This window comes from Notamacropus eugenii, chromosome 4, assembly GCF_028372415.1.
Source record: "Notamacropus eugenii isolate mMacEug1 chromosome 4, mMacEug1.pri_v2, whole genome shotgun sequence".
NCBI classification, from domain to species: Eukaryota; Metazoa; Chordata; class Mammalia; order Diprotodontia; family Macropodidae; genus Notamacropus; species Notamacropus eugenii.
The window spans coordinates 353,114,127-353,133,711 of record NC_092875.1 but is presented as its reverse complement, the minus strand read 5'-3'; positions in this window follow the sequence as shown (position 1 = coordinate 353,133,711).

Genomic DNA, 19,585 nt, shown 5'->3' with positions numbered 1-19,585 from the left:
GGAAATATGGTTCAAAACAGCAAATTCACAAAGATGACAAAATAAAGGAATAGTCAATTTTGGAGAAACTAAAAAGACAAGAGCCTTAATGTTTTGGTGAAACTATGAACTGAGCAGATCATTTCAAAAAATAAGACAAAATGTTCGTATCTTTAAACCCAGAAATTTTATTGTTAAGTGTGTACCCCAGGGAGAACACTGACAAAAAGAATAGTTCTGTATACCCCAAAACTTTGTAGCATGTGAGCAAATGACTGGAAACAAAATAAATGCTTACTGATTGAGAAATAGCTAAACAAATTATATTATGTGAATATAATAGAATATTACTCTAAGAAACAAAGAATGTGATGGATATAGAAACATGAAAAGACATATTAATTGTTTCAAAAGGAAGTAGATAGGGACAAGAAAACACTATATATGTAACAACTATATTCATGTTTTTCTACAGTGGAGTAAGCAATTGCTCTTGAGTGGTGAAGTCAGAAACCAGATTACAAAGGGCTGAGGAGTGAATGAGAGGAAAAGAATCAGAAGCATCAATTGCAGGGTACTTTTGGGGGAATGACTGGGAAAAGGAGTAGATGTGTAAGTTGATATCTTAAGAGGATGGTAGGGGGTGGTATTAGTTTCCTAAGGATGTGAGAAGTTTGGGGATTTTTGAAGGCAGTATGGCAAGATTTTGTAGATGACAGGTTGGGAAAGTTTGAGACTGCAGTTTGCTAGAAAAGATAATCAAGGACCAAAAGTAGAGGAGTTGGTCTTGCAAAGAAAAGAACTGCTTTATCATCATAGACTGGATGGAATAATGAGAAAACATTAAGAGATTTTGAAGCTGAATCTGTGTTTTATTGGAATAAATGGTGAGGTCTTCAACTGAGGGTCTTAGGGGGTTGGAGGCTTGAAGTAGAAAGTGAAGGTTTGAAATTGCTTATGAGATGAATGAGTTAAAAGAATAAATTGGATAATCATAAAAATATTTTCTCTGGTGAGATCTCACTTGAATTTGGAAACCAGTATATGATGATCTTTCCAGCACAGTTACAAGTTTTCCTCCTGGTTCATTTAGAGCCCTGTAAGCAGGAGCAAAGGGGGAAGATGGTGGGAATAATTGAGGGTTGAGGTTTGGCAAAAGATGAGCTGAGATAGGATAATGGGGCAAGGAATTTAAGAGCAGAGGTCAGTGCAGAGTTGAAAAAGCTAAGTACAGGAATGAGATTGGAAGTGGTGGAAATTGAAGTGAAAGTGGAATGAATGACCTGAAAATGTACTGAGCGGTAAAGGGATTGGAGGTCTCGGTGAGAACGAAGAATAGTTTTAGGAGGCAGAAGGAATAAGAAATACAGAATGATAGATTATGATCAAGGAAGTGGAATATTTGTGAGATTTCAGTGCTTGTCCATCTTTATGTCTGAAAGGAAGTGGTAGGTCATGGGATTTATGGATGCTGAAGAATTGGAAGGTTATACAGTTTAAGGGACCATTAATGTGAATGATGAAGTACTAATACAAAGACAGTAGTTAGAGAGGAATATGATAGATAATTCAGATGCTCAATTCATTGAGAAATAATGGCCTGAAGACTGGCACAAAACAGTCTGTGGATTTTTTGGTGGAAATTTTGGTTTGAGTGCACTTCAAAGAATGAGAAATTGCTTAGGTAATAGTGGTAAAGATAGGTCTAGAAGTGGCATTAGGGAACAAGTATCATTTTCATATGCCTTAAAAACTAGTGTGTCACAGTAAGCAGATGTAAAAGATTAAAGAACCATTTGATGTTAATCAATGATGACTATTTATAGGCTGCAGTAAAAGGAAAGGATCAGGGGGAAGTGAGTCACCATTGATCCACTCTGCAATCTTCTCCAAGTAGACTTAAACCTTTAACTCACGACTGGACTCTTTAAATATTTCAAGTGTTAAGTGAGGAAAAAGACAAGACTAAGGCTTAGACTGCATCCTGGAAACATATTTGTTCTGGACTACTCCCAGTCACTGCTCCTCTCACCGTTATCACTGTCATTCCTTTTCAATTCTCTTTAACTCTCTTGGTCTCTCCAACAATATTAAAATTTTTTACCATAGTGAAACGCTATCCTTAGTAGCTTTATCTCTTCTTGAGATGAGAAGAAACACAACTTAGAGGGTCTTTAGTGGCTTACTCCTCTCCCCTCCCCCTTGATGAAACCAGGATAAGCCTTACCAGAGATTGATAACCTCTGCAGTTGGGATTTTTTTTTGTCCCTTGTAAAATTAACAGTTATAAACTTGAAAATGAGAAATGTACATTATGGAGCGTGAAAATATATCATAGTCCTAAAAGAGCAAGGATAATTAACCCAGCATTCCAGGAAATCACTATAGGGTGTCATCAACAATGTGTGCAAGGACAAAAGCACAATGCAAATCATGACAGGTTACTTAACAGACTACATGCCTAAATTACATGCATCCATGTGACATGGATATGTCACAGCAATAGTACATATGTTGTCCATATAACAAGCAAATATATGTACATATACATACAAACAAAACTACAAAAAAAATCAGTAGGTCAAAACTGCAGAACCGCAGTTTTATGAAGAAATTGCAAAATTATGCATAGAAAACAGATTTGTGTAGCTATGATATATGTTGCTTGAATATACTCAATATAGTTTCATCCAGATGGACCCCAAGACTACAACTGCATTCAATATCAAAATGTTTTCATCTGTTTACACTAAATAGAAAATAATTTTTATGAGTCTATGTTTTATGAATCTATGCTGAATGGGGTTGTATGGCTTGAGTCAGCAGCTTTAAGGAATCAGGATTTTTAGCACTAGCTGGAAAGGAATACCAGAAAGGAATCCCTACTAGTCTTGAAGAACTCTAAAGAGTAGGAAACCATTATTTCCCAAGACAATTAGTTTCACTTTCGGATAAATCCATTTGTTAGGAAATTGATGCCCCCTGGCATCAAGTCTAAATCTACTTCTTTGCACCTTCTACCTATTAGTTCAGCATTCGTCCTTTTGGCAATCTTCTCTATATGTGTGCAGTTTTAATAACCAATTGTAAACAGCTGGAATGACAGACTTTAAAAATCTGCCCTCTCCAAAAATTTAAGCTTGATAATATTTACCTAACTGACTTTAATGGCAGGAAATGTGTGTTCCTTAATTCCTCTTTCTACATCATCCCTTCATCCATATATATAAGGAAACCACAAAAAATAGGAAATCTGATCACAGAGGAAGACCAGAATAAATACAAAAATTCTGACTCATCTTTGAAAAATTGGTATTAGGTTCCAGTATTGTTTGAAAGGTTTTGTTAGTGGTGATCTTTGGTACTTGTGTTGTTCTGTTGCTGAACTGGAAGTAGAATGGTAGTTTATCAAGTGCCTGTGTTTTATTTAATATTGATTAGTTGTGACTGTATGACTTTTGAGACAGGAATTAAATTGTTTCCCTTTATGCTCTATAGGAAAAGTCCATTAAGCAAATGAACAGTGTAAACAATATACTAGAAAGAGCACTAGAAGTATTTAGAAGAACAAATTGTTGAAGCATTTTCAAGTATTTTGAAGTACTCATTGACTTGTAAAGTATTTTGACATAATTAGAAATCCTTCTTATCTATTTATTAAACTAATTTTTCTAAGAACCTCTATTAGACAATTCTGTTAAGGTATCTCCAGGTAATTTTTGTACTTGAAAGTAGTAAAAAATAATTTATTTAGAAACATTGACAATTCTGTCTTTTGATTAATTTCATGTGGGACATTCACTCAGCTAACCAACAATTTATTGAGCATTTACGATCTCTAAGATACCCTCATTCCAGAATGAGGAATACAAAATTCTTGGCCATAAAGAGGTCAGATCCTCTTCAGAAGGCTTAGAATATTAAAGTAACAGTAAAAGACAAAAGTCTCAAGCATTTAATACTGTTGATTTTCTCCTCTTTCTGGACACTTTACTCTTTCTTGGCTTTCAAGCTACCGATTTTTTCTGTTCTTCTTTCTATTTGATTAACCCTTCCAAATTTCTGGTTTATAACCCTCTTTCTGCCCACTCAATATGTTCTCCTAAGGACCATCTTCAGCCATTTTTCACTATAATCTCTCCCTGGGTAGTCATGACCTCAGTTATTTCCAGTGATTCCTAAAATGATCTCTCTAGCACCAATCCTTTCCCTGATCTCTAGTCACAAAATTGTCAAATGTTGAGTTTCCCACAACTGGTTATACTGTGGATTGTTACAATTTAACATAGCCCATAATAGAACTCATTTTCCTCAAAGCCTGCCTCTGAACAATTTCAATTGAATACATCATCATCCTCTCTCTTAGTCATATTTTTCTTTCCTCTTCTCATTCCTCTTTCATTTAGTCTGTGCCAGGACTTGCCAGTTCTGCATCCGTAACATCTCTCACATGCATGCCCTGCTTTTCACTCACTACCACTACAATGATTCAAGCCCTCATTACTTCTACCCTACGGTATTTCTGATTATTCTGATATCTATTAATCTATTATTCTGACTTCTGATATCCTTGCTTTGGAGAAACAAGGAACTGTAATTAAAAACTCCCTGAACAGTGAGGTAATAAGAATGTAAAATATGTAAGCCAACATATTCGGTTTTATATATTCCATAACCATGAAAGTTATATAAGTCTTTGTCCTATTCAGCAAGCAAGATGCCTCTCTAAAAAGGGAGAAATCCCAACATGTTGAATAAAATTGTTTGGCAGATTGTGGTATCTTAAGTCAACAAGCACTTACCATGGACCAAGTACTGTGTCAATAATCAAGGATACAAAGAAAGGCAAAAACTATCCCTGCCCTTAACGAACTCAAAATTTAACGGAGGAGACACCATTCAAACAACTATGTGCAAAAACATTCACTAGAGTAGTGTATAACTATTTGGAGTTCTGGAAGCATCAGAGGAGATTAGGGGACAACAATATTAGTCCAATTTAACTGGAACACAGAGTGCAGTTATTAAGATCAAATTTGAAAGATGACTTCCTTCAAGTCCCAATCAAAATCTCACCTTCTGCAAGAGGCTGTAAATATTTATTCTTCCTTAGTTCACTTCCTACCCCTAGAAAAAACACCTACCTCTTGAATTCTTTTTCTTTCTTTAAGGTCCATTTAATTATCACCTCATCAAGAAAGCTCTCTCAGGTAAGATGCTAAAGTGAATGGGAACAGAACATCCCTGCTGTCACACAAGTATGCCAACAGAAATTTAAAATAAATAGCACTAGACCAAAAATGATAAAAAAAAAAACTACAATAAGTACCTTTATACTACCCAATAGTGTTCAAAAAGTCAGCCAATGATCTGTGTGTCCTAATGCATGGATCCATTAGGAAAATCTAAAATGATAAGAGTGTTTGAAGCTGCCTTGAATCTACTGCATTGGATACTCAGACAAGTAAATCTATGCCTCATGAAAAATGAGTCACCTTAGTAATGGAGGCATAAAATACTAGATTAAGTAACACCTTAAAAACAGACTAGGCCAAATGGTAAAAGAGATACAAAAAACTAATGAGGAGAAGAATGTCTTAAAAAGCAGAGTTGGTGAAATTCAAAAGGAGGTACAAAAGCTGACTGGAGAAATTAAGTCAAAAATTAGAATAGAGGAAATGGAAGTTAATGACTCTATGAGAAATCAAGAAAAAAGTAAAACCAAAAGAATGAAAAAATAAAAGACAGTGGGAAATAGATCATTGGGAAATACCTGGCAAATAGATCCAGGAGAGATGATTTAAAATTTCTTGTACTACCTGAAAGCCATGATTAAAATAAGAGCCCAGGCATCTTTCAAGAAATTATCACGAAAAACTGCCCTGATACTGCAGAACCACAGGGTAAAATAGAAAGAATCCATTGATCACCTCCTGAAAGAGATGCCAAAATGAATACTGCCAGGAATAATATAGCCAAATTCCAGAGATCCCAGGTCAAGAAAAATTTTTCTAGTGTCCAGAAAATAAAACAATTGAAATATCATAAAGCCACAGGATAACATAAGTTTTAGCTGCTTCCACATAGAAGGATTAGAGAGCTTATAATTTGATATTCAGGGTGGGGCACAAAGCAGATAAGATTACAGTCAAGAATAATCTATTCAGCAAAACTGAGTATAATCCTTCAGGGGGAAAAATGGGTATTCAGTGAAATAGAAGACTTATAAGCATCCTTGGGGAAAAGACTGGAGCTGAATAGAAAATTTAACTTCAAACATTAAGACTCAAGAGAAGCATTAAAAGGTGAAAGGGAAAGATTTGTAAGAGACATTTCTACGTGGAAAGATGACACTTGTAACTCATAAGAACTTCCTCATTATTAGGTCAGTTAGGAAGAGTATGTATAAATAGAGGTTGCAGGTGTGAGTTGAATATGAAAGAATGATAGTTAGAAAAATAAAAATAAAGAGAAAGAGAGGAATGTATTGGGAGAAAAGAAAAGGAGAGGTAGAATGAGGTAAATTATCTCAAAAGAAGCAAGGAGAAGGCTTCCACAGTGGAGGGGGAAAATGGAGAGGTGAAGAAGAGCGAGTAAACCTAACTCTCTCAGTATTGTCTCAAAGGAGTAATAACATACGTATTCAATTGAGTATAGAAATCTGTCCTACCCTGCAGAAAAGTAGGAGAAGGGGATAAGGGCAGAATGACAGAAGGGGAGGGCAGATTGGGGGAGGAAGTAATCAGAAGCAAAATACTTTTGCAGAGGAACAGGGTGAAAGAGAAAGAGAATAAATGGGGGGAATGTGATGAAGAGAAATAGAGCTAGAAATAGTAAATATAAAAAAAAATTAAGCAAGTTTTTCTGATAAAGGCCTTATTTATAGACATATAGAGAATTAATACAAATTTATAAAAATAAGAACTATTCCCCAATTAATAATCAAAAGATATGATCATTTTTCAGATGGAATAATCAAAGTTATGTATAGCCATTTGAAAAAAACTCTTATTGATTAGAGAAGAGCAAATTAAAATAATTGAGGCATCAGTTCATAGTTACTAGATTAGCTAATAGAAAAGGAAAATGATAAATGCTGGGGAGGCCATGGGAAAATGAGACATTATTATACAGTTGGTGGAGTTGTGAACTCATTCAATCCTGCTGTAGAGCAATTTGGAAGTATGCCTGAAGAGCTATAAAAACCATGCATACCCTTTTATCTAATAATACCACTAGTGGCTGATGGAGCACTTGTGTTTTCTTGGTGTTAATTATTAGGCCAAAATTAGCACAGGCAGCAGAGAATCGATCCATACTTTGTTGCATCTCAGCTTCAGAGGCTGCATTGAGTACACAATCATCTGCAAACAGAAAATCATGCACCAATACTTCCTCCACTTTGGTCTTGGCTTATAACCTTTTCAAATTGAAGAACATACCATCAGTATGATAGTTGACCTTGATTCCGTGTTCATCCTCATTGAAAGCATTTGTCAACATGACTGAAAACATCATGTTAAAAAGCATGGGAGCAAGCACACAGCCCTGTTTCACTCCATTGGTGACTGGGAAGGCATGATAACTTTGTCCATTATCCAGAACCCAGGCAAACATGCCATCATGAAATTAATGTAGAATATTTATGAACTTTGCCCGGCAACCAAATTTTGACATAATTTTCCATAAGCCCTCATGACTAATAGTGTCAAAGGCCTTTGTCAGATCTACAAACGTTGTATACAGACCTCTGTTCTGGTCCTGGCATTTCTCCTGGAGTTGTTGGGCAGCAAACACCCTATCAGCTGTTCCTCTGCCCTTTCTGAAGCCGCACTGGTTCTCAGGTATATGCCTATCTTCCAGGTGAAGGATCAGCCTATTAAGAAGGACTCTAGCAAGAATTTTGCTAAATCTCTTTGCTATACGCTTGTGAAACATGGACCCGTCTACCAGCGCCATGGCAGGAAAATTCCTTTTGAATCGTTTCCATTTGAACTGTCTTAGGAAGATTCTGAGGATCACCTGGTGGGATAAGGTACCAGACACTGAAGTCCTTGCTTGATCTGAACTGCCAAGTATTCAAACCATGCTTCAGAGAGTGCGACTCTGATGGGCTGGCAATGTTGTTCGAATGCACACACTTGCCAAAAAGATTATTTTATGGAGAACTTGCATGGGGCAGGGGGTCACATGGTGGCCAGAAGAAACAATACAAGGACACTCTCAAGGTCTCTCTCAAGAACTTTGGATTTGACTGTGCAACATGGGAGACATTGGCACAAGATTGCTCATCATGGTGTGCCCATATAAGAAAAGGTGCTGTGCTCTTTAGGCAAAGCAGAATTGAGACAGCACAAAGTAAACACAAGATGTGCAAATTTGGGATATCCACCCCAAATATTCACAGGGATTACCTGTGTCCAACCTGTCATAGAGCATTCCAAGCTCATATTGGTCAGATCAGTCACAGTTGGACACACTGAAATTTCACTTTACAATGGTGATGTCATTTTGGTTCTCTTAAAAGAGGAAGGACAACAACCAGCTGACCATTAGTAGGTATGTATCCTAAAAGAGATGAAAAAAAAAAACCAGGAAAAGGACCTATGTGTACAAAAATATTTATAGCAGATCTTTTCCTGTGGCAAAGAATTGGAAATTGAGGGGATGTCCATCAATTGAGGAATGACTGAATGAACTGAGGCATGTCCTTATTGTAATGTAAGAAATGATGAGCAGGATGCTCTGAGAAAAACCTGGAAAAGACTTGCATTAGCTAATGCAAAGTGAAATGTACTGTGTACAAAGTAACAGCAATATTGTAAGATGATCTGTTGTGAGTTTCATCAAAAATACAAAGACAATTTGTAAAAATGTAAATACATAGAAGTGAAAGAAAATCCAATAGAAGAAAAGCGATAGCACTAAAGAAAATGTGCTCTCAGTTCAAGTAAAACACATTGATCTTGAAGACAATTAGACAACCTAAGGGATTATAGTTCTCCCAGAACATTACAAATTTAAAAACCTGAACACTGTAATGTAAGCAATAATGTGACACCTGCCCAAAAGTTCTGAAAACAGAAAAGGAAATGCTAATTAAAGAAAGCACAGCTTACTTTTAAGGGAGGAAGAAAAGCTGCAAACTTCAAGAAAAAAAGTTGACAGTTAATTCAGAAACAACAAATTCTTCAAGCATTCTGAAGAAAGACCTTCAAATACAAAGAACACAATATTATTCTGTACTCACCAGAAAATACAAAAGGGGACAGAACAATGTTCTGTGAAGAGCACTAGTCAGTAGTGCTTTAGAGCATTTTTTCATACGACTATAGAAAGCTTTAATTTCTTTCTCTGAAAATTGCCTGTTCATATCCTTTGACCGTTTATCAATTGGGGAATGACTTGTATTCTTGTAATTTGACTCAGTTCTCCATGTATTTTAGAAATGAGGCCTCTATCAGATACTAGTTGTGAAAATTCTTTCCCAGTTTTTGTTTGGTTTCTCCAATTATTTTTCATTCTTCTATGCAACATGACTAACGTGAAAATGTATTTAATAAAAATATATGTGTAGAACCCATAAAAGATTTCATACTGTCCCAGGCAGGGAAGGGGGAGGGAGGAGGACAAATTTGAATACTTATGGAAGTGATTGTTGAAAACCAGAAACAAATTAATTTATTAAAAAAATAAAAGTAAAAAAGTACTAAAACTCAGGATGCAGTCCAGAGTGAACTGTCCTGTAAATGTGAAGTTAACTATAAACAAAAAAGATTAGATATTCCTTAATAAAGAGGAGTTCTAAACATTCTTAGGAAGAAAACTAGACCTGAAAAGGATATTTGCTCTCATACACTCCAGAAAATAGAAGTGCATGAGAGATGAACAAATATAGTAGTCAAGGACAGCAATAGCAACAGAGTGATCACAGAGAAACCAGTAAGAGAATTCTTTCTAAATGCAAACATGAAGAAGGGTGAAGGTGGAAGTCATGTGGAGAGGCAGGGCTCAGGGATTATAAATGGAACCTCATGAAGTCTAACTACAAGTGAATTAGTGTTTTTTGTAAGATTACAAAATGTAAGGGTGCAGTGAAGGACTGAGAGGAAGAGGAATATAAAGGGCAGTATGAGATATTCCAAGTGAAATGAAGGGCTAGCAGTGAACAGAAGGTGGTCTCTGTGGTCTATCAGGAAGAAAAGAGCCTATGGGGAATTGGGGAAGAAGGAGCAATAATTTATTTGGAAAAAGAAGGAAGATGTATTTTGGTGGAAGCAAGGGCTTTCACTGTTGAATGCTCTGTGTACAGAGATAGGGATCATGTACTAAGTATTGTCTATGAGAATTTAATGTTTGGAAAAACCACTTATCCTCCCCTCAGGAGAAGGGGGAAGATTTGTAACTCCTAGGAGTGTAGAATGGACCCAATAAGGAAATTTTGAGGCGAATGGGTAAGGGAAGTGACCAAGGGAAGGATATAGGTCAGCGATGGACCGCATGTAATCAAGGATGTTGGGAGTTGGTGGTTTTTGCCATGGGACAATGTCCTTTATGTCACTTAGAGGAATTGGCATTTTGGGGGGGAGTAAGGGCCCATGGAAAAAGAAAATCTGAGGAGTATATTCTTCAAGGCAGTAGTAGAAATTGCTTAGAGGCGATAGCCCAGAATGGTGATTTCAGAAAAGACAATAAATAATTATAGAGAGTCACAAAACAAAAGAGAGTCTACAGTAGACAAAAGTAAAAGATAATAAAGAGAATGAGGAAAAACTTCTTTCTGGAAAGGGTAATAAAAAAGTTGAATTTAAAAAAAAAACAGCTTACTAACAAGAGTAGGTGAAAGGGAGAAGGGATAATTTACCTGATTAACAGGGAAAAGAGAAGGGGGAAGAATTAAATAGCCTGTAAAAACAGGAAAGAAAAGAAACTAATAAGCAGACTTCCAAAGGGAAAGAGACACCATGTGGAAAAGTGGGAATCAGGACAAAAGGAAGAGAGCCATTGAGAACAGGGCTGCTGTAAAGAAGATTAAGCTAAGGTAACGGAATCGACATACTACCATAGCAGAAATAGTGGGAGAAGGGAAAAAAATACAATTTGAAATATAGAACAGTATTACAAATAGAAGAGAATATAAACAACTCTCACAATGCAATCTTTTAAATGTTACTGTATTAACAATCCAATAAAGTAAAAAAGAGTGATTGGACAAGAAAACAAAATACTGCAATCCATTACTTAGGGGTAAAATCACATCTTTTAAGTCAATAAAACTTAGAGGATAGGAAAAAGCAGAGTAGGGTAAAATACATCACATCAAGAGACACAGGCTCTATTACAGTAGAACTTTAACAGTAAGAAGATGAGAAAGAAAACAAAAGCATGAAGATAGGTAAAGAAAAGATAAAATTGTCCCTCTTTGCTGATGATATGATAGCTTATTGCTAAATCCTAGGTAATCAACAAAGTTACTAATCAAGAAAATAGCTTCAGCAAAGTTACAGGCAACAAAAAAAAATTAAGACCATTTTTATATAATAGTAAAATCCAAGAAACAAAAGTAGAGAAATCTCATCCCAAATAATCACAAATGCACATTTATCTACCAAAGAACGCAAAAGACATGTAAGTTCAATTACATAGTGGTCCTTAAATGAAGAACCACAAATAGTTCGAGCTATATTTAGTCCTCATGGCAGACTCTGCCAATATAACAAAATTGAAAATACTACAATTTCTTTTTCTTCTCTTATTGCTAAAGCTAACGTTTCTAATACCATATTGAATAACAGTAATGATAGTGGACATCATTGTTTCACTTCTTCCTCCCCCATCTTATTGGAAGTGCTTTGAACTTTATCCTCATTACATGTAATGAGTGCTGATGGTTTTAGGTAGATGTTAACTTAACCATTTAAGGAAGGCTTCATTTAATCCTATACTCTCCAGTGTTTTTTATAGAAATGGGTGCTGTATTTTGTCAAAAACTTTTTCTTCATCTATTGAGATAATCATATGGTTTCTGTTATATATTTTCTCCTTGACCTGATAATTCTAGAATTTGGCTGTAATATTCCTTGACATTTTCAATTTGAGATCTCTTTCAGGAGGTAATTTGTGGACTCTTTTGATGACTATTTTACCCTCTGGTTATAGGACCTTAGGGCAGTTTTTCTTGATGATTTCTTAGAAGATGCTGTCCAGGCTCTTTTTTTTTTTTTTTTAATCATGGCTTTCAGGTAGATCAATAATTCCTAAATTATCTTTCCTGGATCTATTTTTCTAGGTCACTTGTTTATCCAGTGAGGTAATTTTATGTTTTCTTCTAGTTTTTCATTCTTTTGATTTTGTTTGATTGATTCTTGATGTCTCATTGTCATTAAGTTCCCCTAGCCCAATTCTGCATGGGTAGGCTCAGACCCTTCTGCCCTACAAGTGCTGGTTCTCCATGTCTTCAGTATCTCTTGACTATCTGAGGACATGCAGTGGGGTCCTGGCTTGTCACTTGCCTGCTCCACCACCCTGAGGCTCAGGATCTCCCACTGGTTTGCTAAGGTGCAACTTACTGTTTTGCTGTGATGCTTCCCATCCTGTATTAGTCCTATTCAGCCACAGCAAGAGGGACCTTTACCATTAATCCCCCTAGCCTCACAAGTTAAAATACTGCTGCATCCCATCTTTCTGCTGGTTCCATCCACTGTTAGAGGATTTTTCCTGAGGTGGTATTTTATGGGTTTTTCAAGGTCAGTAAGAGAGAGTGAGAAGAACTTATTGCTTACTCCTCATCTTGGCTCCCAGAAGTCAAATAGTTCTTAAATTCTCAGTGACCTGACAGAATGCTCCAAATCACTAATAATAAAAGGAATACAAAGTTTCACCTCACTCCATGCAAATTGATAGTTAACTCCTCCAGAATTACAATATTCAATTTTTGAGGGGTTGTGGCATAAGTGGCACATTAATATATTGTTAGTGCTACAGTGAAATAGTAAAGCAATTTTGTATTGTAATTATGCAAATAAAGTGATTAAAATGAACCATAGACTCCATTCCCAGTTTTATATACCATTGATAAAAATAAAGTCTTCATTAAAAAGCACTTTTTGTGACCGCAAAGAATTGGAAACAAAGTGGATTACCATCAGTTGGGGAACGACCAAACAAATAGTGGTACATGAAGGTAATAGAATATTATTGTGCTTTAAGAAATGACATATGTGATGAATACAGAGAAACATGGAGAGATCTACATTAATTTGTGCATATTGAAATAAACAGAGCCAAGAAAATACTATTAACACAATGAATGCAACAATATAAAGGGGAAGAACAGTTCAACACAAAAAAATACAAAGTGAAGTGTAAAAACATAAAGCTAAAGCATGACTCAAATGAGATAGGAAAGGAACTTCCTAACCCAATGCCTTGTGGAGGTTTAGGTGATGTATATCACATGTTTCCAGACTTTTTCACTGTATTGATCAATTATATTGATTTTTTTCTCTTTTCTTGTTTTAATACTATTTGTAGATATGGGATGGCTCTCTGGGAAGGGAGCTACAGAACCCTCCCTTAGTTGAAGACAAGTATAATGTAAAAAAATCAATATAACTTACTAAAAACAATGAAACCCATTCTCTACCCTGAGAAGCCAAAGCTGCCCTTCACTGAGAGTAGCCTACCTTAACATACTAGTTTAAGAAGAAAGGATTAGTATTTCATATGTAATCCTTCTTAATATTTCCACATATAGAAATTTCTACATATAGAAATTTGTTAAATTCAAAATAGCAAAAAATAATTTTAAAAATATAAAAGTGAATTCTCACCTTAGATTTTCTTGAAAAGCTTTTATGCATATTTGTCCTTGAACCATACTAATGTGTTTATGCTTCATATTTTCCTTAATAAATTGAGACCAGATCCTCTGCAGTTTTTCATCTGTCCCTGTGTTCCAGCCACCATTGTTCTAGTAGTTGTATCAGTAGTTCAACATACCATCTTTCACAACTATTCATTCATACATATTCGTCTATCTTTTAGGATCTTTCTTTTGAGATTGCATTTAGTAGCCATTAACTCCTTCAACGTTTTGCCTCCTCTAATCTTCTTTCCTTTCCCCTACTGTGCCAGTCACTAGTACCTAACTCCCTCCCCAAATTACTTTCTATTCTCTTATGGTGTACCTTTTATTTTTCTGTTTAATCTAATCACTCTCCAGTTTTAATTATATTAAAATATAATGACATCTTAATACTTTCTGCTAGCTCTGAACATCTGAGGTCATCAATTTATCCCTATACCCCTTTACTTTTGAGGGGCTACATGCTTCCCCCTTCATCCTTTTCAGGAATTACACAGAACCAGGACAATTTAACTGTGGAATTACAAAGGAATGGAAACTGAACTCCTTTAAATACTTCTGATGCTTCAGAATTTCTTTTCATTAATAATGGAGTTTTGTAGTAAAATGTCCTTTTTGCTCAGTATCCAACTTTCAAATGGCATTCCCTTTAAATAATGAGTCAGAAAACATCTCTCAAAAAATATTCACAAAAGACCCATAGTCATGCTCAGCGACATTTAAGTACTAGTAACCAAACACATGAAGCATCTTTGATACCAGTTATTCTGAATTAGTGTGTGTTTATGTGCGTGTGTGTTTATACCAAACGTTGTAACCAGATCATCCTTGACCTGAACTTCCCTTTCACACTAGGAACAATGTTTGTATTTTTAAAGTTAGAATTAATCTATCAATACTGAGCAGTTTAACTGTGGCAGCACAAAGGAATAGAACCAGAAATACTTGTGATTCTTCAGAATTTATTGTTTTCATTAATAACAGAGTTTGGGAACAGAATGTTCTTTTTGCTCAATATACTATTTCAGGTGGAATTCCCTGAAATAATGAGTCAGAAAACATCTTCCAAGAAATATTCACAAGAGGGTCCATAGTCATGCACAGTGCCATTTAGGTACTGACATTTAACTTATCTAAATATTTTTATTTATCTAAATATCAACTTATTAATTAATTAATAATTTTATTAATTAGTAATAAATATACATATTTATGATAATTAAATACTAACTTATCTAAATATTTTGCTCAAATGACTTTCAATATTTAATCTCTTTCTGGTTTAGGTGCGAGCACCATATATGTGTTATAAAAGGAACTTAGTAGGACTTCTTTTTCACCTATATATTTTTTTCCAAATAGTTTATATAATATCCTGAAATGTTTGGTAGAATTCTCCTGTGGACTCATCTGGCCTTGAGGATTTTTGGGGAAGGGGGAGTTTATTGATGGGGCCTGTTCAATTTCCTTTTTCTAAAATGCAGGTATTTTTTTTATCTCTTCTTCTGTTTATCTGGGCAATTTATATTTTCATAAATATTCATCAATTTTGATTAGATCATCAGATTTACTGGTTAATAATTACCAAAATGTTTTTTAATGATGACTTTAATTCATTAGTGGGGAATTTGCTTTTTTTATTGTCAATATTGGCAATTTGGTTTTCTTCTTTCCTTTTTTATATCAAATTAACCAATGGCTTATTTTATTGCTTTTTAAATAAAACCAGTTTTTAGTTTTATTTATTAGTTAATTGGCTTCTTTCTGATTTTATTAATCTCTCCTTTCATTTTCAGGATTTCCAATTTAGTGTTTAATTGGGTATTTTAAATTTATTCTTTTTCTAGTTTTTTTCTTTTTTTTATTCTCAGTTCCATGCACAGCTCAATGATCTGCTCTTTCTTGTTATATTGATGTAAGCATTTAGGGATAAATTGTCCCCTAGTTACTGTGTTAACTGTATCCCATAAATTTTGGTACATTGTCTCATTGTCATTTTTTGGGTGAAATTAGTGGTTGTTTCTATGATTTGTTCTTTGACCCAATTATTCTTTAGAATTAGATTATTCAGATTACAATTATCTATCTTTCTACTAACCTTATTGGATATAATTTTATTGCATTATTATCTGAAAACGATGCATTTAATATTTTGCTTTTCTGCATATGATTGCAAGGTTTTTATGTCCTAATACATGGTCAGTTTTTGTGTAGGTGCCATGTACCATTGAGGGAAAAGGTGTATATTTTCCCTTCCTATTCATTTTTCTCTAGAGATCTGTCATACGTAACTTTCTTAAAATTCTATTCAGTTCTATAATTTCTTTCTTGTTTATTTTTTGGTTAGGTTTATCTAGTTTGGAGAGGTGACAGTTGTCCCCCTCTACTACTTTTTTCTTCTATAACTTATTTAACTCCTTTAACACTTAAGATGCTATTTGATGCACAATGTTTGTTATTGATATTGCTTCATTGTCTATGGTATTTTTTTTTAGCAAGACAGGGTTTCCTTTCTTATCTCTTTTAATTAGGTCTATGTTTGCTTTTACTTTTGTCTGGGATCATGATTTCTACCATCTTAGTGTGCTCAACAAACTCAGAAGACAGGGTGGTAGGTAAAGTAGAGGTGTAATAGAACCAGCCATCCAGCTATAAGATCAGAGAGTATTTTGCTAGTGAAATACATTCTATCACAATAAATTTCCTGGAGGATTCAAACAGAAACTTGGCTACTATGGTAGTGTTAGCTTGATGGCAAAGGAAAGCTTCTACCCAGTGAGAGAACATATAGACTATAACTAAGACAAACTTATATCTGGTGGAAGGGAGGAGTGGGATAAAGTTGATTTGCCAGATATGGATATGGCCATCTAGGAGGGTAAACTTCCCCACCAGTGGGGAGAGTGATTTGTTGACATTCTAATTGAGGCAGACAGGGAAGGTAGGCTGTATAAGCTATCCTCCTCAGTCTCTTCCATCAGTACTTTTTTGCCAGTGTGAGAAGTTCATCAGGACCCCAGTGACTGAGCAAGTGGAAGAACCCCATCATTGGGAGATAAATGAAGGATAAACAACAAAAAGAAACTGGGACAAAGGGATGGAGGAATCGACCTGCTGAGGCAGAGTGGACTTTCCAGGGTCTTGGCATCAGTCTTTACTTCTGACTTAGGCTGCTAAATGTCAGTTCTAATCTGATTAATGATTTTCCTGCACAGAAACTAAATTAGATTCATATTCTCATTTACAGTTTTCTAGACATCAAAGAAAGAAAATATCTCACTGGGGGTCTTGAAGAAGGATATAACTTCGTAAAACGTGATCTCAAATGTAAGATTTTGTTTCGATTGAAGGGACCTCAGAGGGGCCATTGATATTGGAGATCAGATTTTATCATCTGCTGCCATTTTTGTGGATATTTACAGCTGCTAGGCCCATGATTTTTCACTGTATAGCAGCTGGTCACTGTAATAGCAGCTTTAATGGAAAGCTCTTTCTCAGCTTAAAGTCAACTGGAAACTTAAGTCACATGTGGTAGGAGGAGCTTGCTAAACAGGCACAACAGGAAGGGTGGATTAGAACCCAGGAGGAAGTGAGTGCAGAGGAGAGACCACACAGGCAGGCACAGCCAGGCTCAGACCTGTGAGTGTTTGCTTGGGAATGGGGAGTGATCACCATGACAGATTTGACTTTCTGGGTTCTGGAATTTGGTTTTCTAGTGTCTAAATAAATGTTTCCCTTCTGCCTTCTATCCTTTTATAATATAAATATAATATACATAATATATTATATTATAAAATATCTTTTATATTTTGTGATTAAGAACCATGCTGACATATTCGTAGTAACCCCCAGTGCTGTGAATATTGTACTGGTGATACAGCCATCTGGGAAGGTGACTGGCCATTCCAGTGCCTAAAGACCAAATTACTCATAATCAAACCCTAGTGGCCAGTCAAAAACACCTTCACATAAATTTTCAGAGAACTCAACCAGGGCAGGAGTTCAGAAATAAAAGGAGGTACTTAACAAAGGACAGCTTAGGTCCTGGGCTCTAGGCGGACATAATGGGTCCTGGAAGGAATCCAACTCACAGGGCCAAGTCCAGGGATTGTCTATGGAGGTCGTCTTTCACATCTAGTTTTTGAAACCAAAAATGTTAAAGAACCAAAACACTTAGATCAAGTAGGTGACCAGTGAATCAAGTGAGGCATTTATTCAAGGTCAAGGAATTGCGATTTGGGACAATATACTGCCCTATTCAGATGTGGATGCCTGAGGAGGATTGGGAGGAGGGGATTCTTACAAAACAGAGTGGTGGAAGAAAGCATAAAGGGCATATAATCTGGTTGCACAGAATAGCTGAACTTCAGGAAGGGAGTGTTAGGAGTGGGGTTTAACAAAAATAAGGACACAGAGGTGTCATTGTGGTTAACTCTGCCAGGTGTTTGGAGAATAGGTACAGAAATTGCTGGGGCATGTGTGAGTTATTATGGAAGCAGTTCGAAATTGCTGGTCAGAACAAGGTGAAGGCCTCAAGGGATGTCTAGAGTTTGGTATATTCAGTTTTTCCCAACATTAGGGACTTTTCCAGTGAGTCCTGTGTTCTCACTATGTGGCCAAAGTATTTAAGCTGCAGTTTTAGTATTTATCCTTCCAAATAGTAGTTTGAAATAAATTTTTTTAAGTATTGACTACCTTGATCTCTTTGCTGTCCAAGTGACTCTCCAAATAGTTCTTCAGCACCTCAGTCTGAAAATATTGTTTCTGTGGTGTTCAGCTTTCCTTATAGTCCAACTCTCACAGTCATACATTACTACTGGAAAAAAAAAAAAAACAACAATTCTAACTACATAGACCTTTGTTAGCAAGGTGATATCTCTTCACTTTAGTAGGCTTTCCAGATATACCATAATTTTCTTTCCAAGGAGATTTTGGGTTTTTTCCTTCCAAGGTGTTTTAATTTCATGGCTGCAAGTACCCTTTGTGGTGTTCTTTGAGCCCAAAAATATAAAATCTGGCATTGCCTCTATTTTTCAACATTATGTTTCAAGCCATTTTTTACACTCATCTTTTTCTTGACTGTGAGGCAGTGACATATTTAATTTTTTAATCTTTTATTTCTTTGTTTTTAGTTTTCCACATTCACTTCCATGAAGTTTTAAGTTCTAAATTTTCTCCTTTCTTCACTGCCCCTTCCCCAAAATGGTGTACAATCTGATACAGGCTCATACAATCATATTAAAAATATTTTCACATTAATTATGTTGTAAAGCAGAACAGAACCAATGGGAAAGAAGAAACAAAAAAAAAGAAAATAGAACTCTTTGCTCTCCATTCACTTCATAGTTCTTTCTCTGAAAGTGGGTAACATTTTCCAACATGAGTCTTTTGGAGTTGTCTTAAGATTCTTGTATTGCTGAGAAGAGAAGTCTGTCAAAGCTGGCCATCACACAATGTTCTCCTGGTTCTATTCCCTTCCCCCAGCATCAGTTCCTGTAAGTCTTTCCATTTTTTCTGAAGTCTACCTGCTCATTATTTCTCATGGAACAATAGTATTCCATTGTATTCATATACTGCAACTTGTGCAGCCATTCCCCAATTGATGGGCATCTCCTCAATTTCGAAAAAAAGCTATAAATATTTTTGTACACCTGGGTCATTTTCACATTTTTATGATTTCTTTGAGAAATCAGACTTAGAAATGGCATTGCTGGGTCAAAAGGTATGCAGAGTCTTATA